This window comes from Leptodactylus fuscus, chromosome 9, assembly GCF_031893055.1.
Source record: "Leptodactylus fuscus isolate aLepFus1 chromosome 9, aLepFus1.hap2, whole genome shotgun sequence".
Lineage (NCBI taxonomy): Eukaryota > Metazoa > Chordata > Amphibia > Anura > Leptodactylidae > Leptodactylus > Leptodactylus fuscus.
In genome coordinates, this window is record NC_134273.1 from 41,512,499 (window position 1) to 41,518,719 (window position 6,221).

The window sequence follows — 6,221 nt, forward strand, 5'->3', positions numbered from 1 at the left end:
AAACGTAAAATACCTGTTGTCCCAGTTTCTTTTTTTTTCCCCAGCACAAATGTGAGTGTTACACATGTTTGCATACAGTACATTTGTTATGGCTTTAGACCTGTTTAAGCAACATGACCGCCCAAGCGATCTCGGTAATTTATAGATTTTTTTTTTTTTTAACCCAAATAAATTAGAAGTTAAGTGGGGGATAGGGAGTATAGTTTACACTTATACTAATACACTGATTTAATACAGATTTAAGATGGGTTTCAAGGGAGAGCAGTTTTTAAAAATGGGTTATAGTGGGTTAAAAAAATGTAAGATGCTTCTGTACTTTCTGCTGCTATAATATTTAGGAAATGCCCTGAGATGGCTGCCCAGTCACTGGCCGAGGTGAGTAAATACTGCCGCCAGTCACTGCCTGAGTTGGCATCTTCGGACATTTCCTGTGTGTTAAGTGACACCATCCAGTAGAAAACTGGCAGTGTGAACAAGACTGGCAAGGGAATAGTGAGAGGTGAGTTTGTCTTCAATGATGGTTTTAAAGCAATTTTTTTTATTTATTTCTATGATAGTCAGTAGCAGATTTTTTCCTCTAGCTTGTGTATATAAACACACACATATATTATATACACATATAATGCATATGCTCTAGAGGGGGAACAAAAGGTGTCATGATCTATCCTTAGACATTTTCCACCTTGCAAGCTCCATAGAAATAAATGGGATGTGGAAAAAAAAAACGTATTAGTGGCTTTTGAAGTGGATTTTCCAAGTGTTGCAACAAAAAACACTTCCCAATTCCTTTAAAGGAGCTCTATCATTGGGAAAAGTCATTTTTAGATAAGCACATCCTTGCATAGGCTTTAGAAAGGCTATTTCACACCTACCTTTGTATGTAAATTGGCTCAGTAGTTTTTGAATAAGTCCGTTTTTATTCATATGTTAACCCCTTCCTGCGACGGCATTTTTTTGATTTTCGTTTTGGACTCCCCTCCTTCCAAACCCCATAACTTTTTTTTATTTCTCTGCTCAGAGCCATATGAGGTCTTAATGTTTGTGGGACAAATTTTTCTTCATGATGCTACCATTATTTATTCTGTACTGGGAAGCTGGAAAAAAATTCAGAATGTGTGTGTGTGGGGGGGGGGGGGGGGGATTTGAAGAAAAACTGCATTTGTGCGACTTTCGTACAGGCTTTGTTTTTACGCCGTTCACTGTGCAGCCAAAATGACATGTCCCCTGTATTCTTTGTTTCTCAAGATACCAAATCTATATGGTTTTATTTACATTTTAACCCCTTAGCAAACATCCAAAACTGTGCCAAATTTTTTTTTTTTCTAAAAGTTGCCATATTCTGACACTCATAACTTTTTTTTTTTTTTTATACTTCCGTGTACTGGGATGGATAGGGTGCCTTTTTTTGTGGGGCCGAATGTCCTTTTAGCTATACCATTTTGGGGAATTGCTATTGCTTTGATAATTTTTTTTTTTTTTTTTTAATTCAAATTTTTATCAGAGGCAAAACAGTGAAAAAATGGCAGTTTGGCACTTTTGACTTTTCCCGCTACGGCGTTTACCGTACAGCAAAAATATTTTTATAGATCTGTAGAGCGGGCGTTTTCAGACACAGGGATACCTAACATGTATATGTTTTACAGTATTTAACTTCTTTTATATGTGTTCTAGGGAAAGGGGGGTGATTTGAACACTTTTTTTAAAAACTTTTTTTTTTTTTTTTTTGCATTTATTAGACCCCCCAGGGGTCTTGAACCCCAGGGGGGTCTGATCACTAATGCAATGCATTGCAAAAAAATTGTCATTTCTTTTGCAGGCTGCTTCTTTACAAGGCTCCTGGCTGTCATAGCAACGTAATGTCGGCCCTGAAGCATCACCGGAAAAATGCCAGCACCCATGCACCGCTGGGAAAATGGCGCCTCGGTCAGCTTTGACCAAATCTACTGAGGCGATTTACATACAAAAGGTAGACGAGGAATTGCCTTTCTAAAGGCTATGCTTATTAGAGATGAGTGATCACTATTCGAAACAGCCATTTCGAATAGCACGCTCCCATAGAAATGAATGGAAGCGGCTGACATGCAGACTTTTCCGGCAGCCGGCCGCTTAACCCCCCACGTGTCGGCTACATCCATTCATTTCTATGGGAGCGTCCTATTCGAAACGGCTGTGGGAGATCTGCAGCTGAACTGGGATTGTTTAGTTTGCAGAAGAGAAGGCTGAGGGGAGATTTAATAGCAGTCTACAAATATCTGAAAGGTAGTCACAGTGCAGAGGGATCTACCCTATTCTCATTAGCACAAGGAAGTACAAGAAGCAATGGGATGAAACTAAAGGGAAAGAGATACAGATTAGACATTAGGAAAAACTTTCTGACAGTGAGGGTAGTGAGAGAGTGGAATAGGCTGCCACGGGAGGTGGTGGGCGCTCCATCAATGGAAATCTTCAAGCGGAATCTGGATAAACATATAGCTGGGATGATTTAGGAAAACCTGCACTCGCAGGGGGTTGGACCCGATGGCCCTTGAGGTCCCTTCCAACTCTACCATAAGAATAAAGAATAAGAATAAGGAATAGTGTTCACTCATCTCTAGTGCTTATCTAAAAATGACTTCCCAATGATAGCCCCTTTAAGCTACATTTACAGTGAAAAGTTGCCGTGTGACATTTTTTAATTTCAATGTCAGTAAATGGGGGCTAGACACATGATCGTTATTTTGACAATCCATTGTCTCAAACCGTTAAAAAACAGGTTATGTCCTATTTTTAGTTGTTTTCATGGATCCCTCCGTACACTTAAATGGGTGCAAGATGTAAGTGTTGTTTAACTATTTTGCACTATTGTGTAGGTGGGTGAATAGTGAACATTTACATATACTTCCTTTTGGTAAAAAATAATAATTGATCCTTCACAGCTCTGTAGCTAAGCATTGCTAAGAGTCTGTCTAGTAGCCGCCTCTTCATAAAGCCTGGGTACATTTCAGTAAGCTGTTGTAAATGATATTTTAGTGGTGCTGGGGGGGGGGGGGGGGAGCACAAAAACTCCTGTTGTAATAACTGAGATTTAAAAAGTTACAAACCCAAGATCTGTATTTTTTTCTTTTTGCACCAGAAATCTGACGTAGCTGCTATGATAAATCTCCCCTGCTGTCTTTTAGGCTCTGCAGTCCTTTACACCTCCAATATGCATATATGCTGGTTTATCGGTTATGCACTACTTGAGGGGGTCAGTCACTTTTTTTTATCACATTGTATGAGTAGGCAGAACACATGAATACATGTACAGTACTGTGGGAGATCTGCAGCTGTTCTGTCTCGAAGTAAGGCCTGCAGGCGAGAGAAAACACAGCCACTTCCCACACGGCACCTGTTCTGGGCATAAGACAGGGTGTTCAGAGACCTCTCCTGCTAGTAAAGCTGCTTCCCAGTAAGGTCTCTGAGCTGCTTATTCTGCTCCTGACAAATTTCTACATTTCATTTCTCAAGAGGAAAACTAGGTTAATTCAAGCGATAAGACTATGGCCCTGACTTACTATAGTGCACTGGTGTAAATCTAGCACAATTGTACGTTTTGGTTTTTTTTTAAACTTGCTAGACATATGGGCTTTTTCTCAAGAAAAGGTGACATGGCTTTTTCAGCAGCACATGGATGGGATGTTTCAATTACATGGCTACTGTATAATGCAGGTGGTTAGGTGGCACATCATGTTGATGGACACCAGAACATAGCACACAGCAGAAACCCTGGCAGTATGGTCCCCAGAGGGGTCAGGGATTAGGGAGAAATATCAGGGTCCCACTATTTTGATGACTTTGGAATTTGTTTAGGGTTTCCTTTATGGCAATATATTGATACTTTAGGTTAAGGACCCTTCAGGGTGATGCCACACACATTTCAAAACCCTGCCATCTGCAGCAGACCAATGGGCACACAATGTTGTTGTTTAAACATGTTATTACCTGACAAATCCTGCTCTGTGGATGCAAAGGTTTTGGCCATTTCCTGACTTAAGGTAAGTTCACACGTGAGTTTTTTTTGGATCGGAATTTTATGCGGAGGTTGCCTCAGATTCCAGTCCAAAAAACAGCTAGCTGTGACTGGATGCCGATGAAGTGCACCGACATCCAGTTGTGGCATTACACTATGGAACCGGCCCAAATGAATGGGCTTAGTCGGGAGGGAGGTATTGCGAGGCTGAATCAGCCGCAGAATCTGCCTGAAGAAAGGGCAGGTCGCTTCTTTTTTTTCCGCGAGTGGGAACAAACTGCCCACGGAAAAAGGAAATGACCGGCTCCTATTGATTTAAATGGGAGGCGGTTTTAGGAGCCAGATTCTGATGCGGATTCCGCATCAAAATCCGGCCCAAAAAACGCTGTGTGAACCCGGCCTTACAGGAGGCACGAATGATTGTTACTACAGTAGATCAACACTCAGTGCCAGACTGGGTTTACACATGGAAGAGTCCATGGAATTATGTTATAAATGGAGAGCAAATATTTGTGCAGGAATAGGACTTGTCAGTACGGGGTCTAAGTTTTTTCCTACACCAGTCTTAATCCATTCCCCTGAAGGAAAACACAGTGGCACAGTATGGACTGTGAGCAAAAATGTGTCACATCTGCACCAGTTTTCTGGTTAGAACTAAATTCTTGCTGTATTAGTTTGATGGTTCATGTAACATTTCTCTTTTTTTTTTCTTTAAGAGGTTTTTTTTTTTTTTATTCAGAAAACAGATAAGTAGTTTCCTTTTGATACAATGCAGATACTTTCTCCAGAAATGGATTGTATTCAGTGCTGCGTCAAGGCCTCAGTCACATTAATGGCCTGGGAACCACATGGCGTGAACGCCGCAGTTTGGCAAATCCCATCCACATATTGTAAAAAATACCTGCAGCGGAAACGCTGCAATTTCCAAACCACTGTGTTTTTGGAAATCACAGCATGTCAATTATACCTACGGAAATGCTGGCGGTTTCCCAACTATAGTTCTAATTGAAGCAGAAAGTTGCAGAGGAAAACTGCAAACTTTCTGTGAAAAGCACCACAGGAAAAAAAACGTGGTACGTTTCCGCTGCGATTTCTACCTGCATTCTGCTAGCGGGCCTTTGCCTAAAGGAGTTATCCACTATCTAATATTGATGGTCTATACTGAGACCCCTGCAGATCAGCTTTTTCAGAACATGACTCACTAGAATTTGTAGCAGTGGCTTTAGGTACTGCAGCATTACCTCATTGAAGTCTATAGAACAACACTGCAGTACCCAAAGCCACTGCTACACTTTATTAGCAAGTAAACAATATCAGGTGCCATGCTGCCCTAGAAATGCTGATCTGTGGGGTCCTGGGTGTCATACTCCCACAGATATAATATAGATTAGCTATACTAAGGATAGGCCATCAAAATTGGAAAGTGGATAACGCTTTAAAGCTGAAGCCCCACGTTGCGGAAACGCAGCTTTTTTTCTTGCAGATTATATTGCAGTTTTTGTAGCCAAAGCCTGGAGTGGATGGAGTAGAAGGGAGAAGTATCAGAACTTGCTATATATTTCCTATTTCTTTTGTAGCCAATCTTGGCTTTGGCTGTAAAAACCCGCAACAAAATCTACAACAAAAAAAGCTGCTTTTCTGCAACGTGAGCCCTTAGCCTCAACGTGACTTTCAGTCTACAATATGGAACCATATTTCAGTTAGTACTCTGCCACACAGTACTAAAACAGTGCTCCAATATGGGAATATGACCCATTATAGTACATTATGAAAAATATGCAGTGTGCGCAGGAAACTACAGAATGCCGAGTCAACACCGGGAAGGACTAAGGGTGTTGCTCTAATGATTTTGTCCTGCTAGTTTCCTCTCATTGCCTGGCCTGACTACACTTCTTTGCCTGTAAAACACTACATAAACCCTACCGCCACACTTCATATGACTATACGTATGCCAATACCTCTGTCAATCCTGCAGCAGACTTGAACTCGTTCCGAACAGCACGCTCCCATTCATTTCTATGGGAGCGTGCTGTTCAGATCGGCTGATCCGAACAGTGTTCGCTCATCTCTATTATGAACTCCTCTCTCTATAGTTTCTTTCCGCTCTCCATAAACCACACAATCCAATGGATTTTTTTTTCCTATCCATATGATGAAATTTTCAGTTTTTTTTTCATGCCTTGTGTTCTGTACATTTCTAGTAATATCTACAATACTGGACACAAATCTTCCC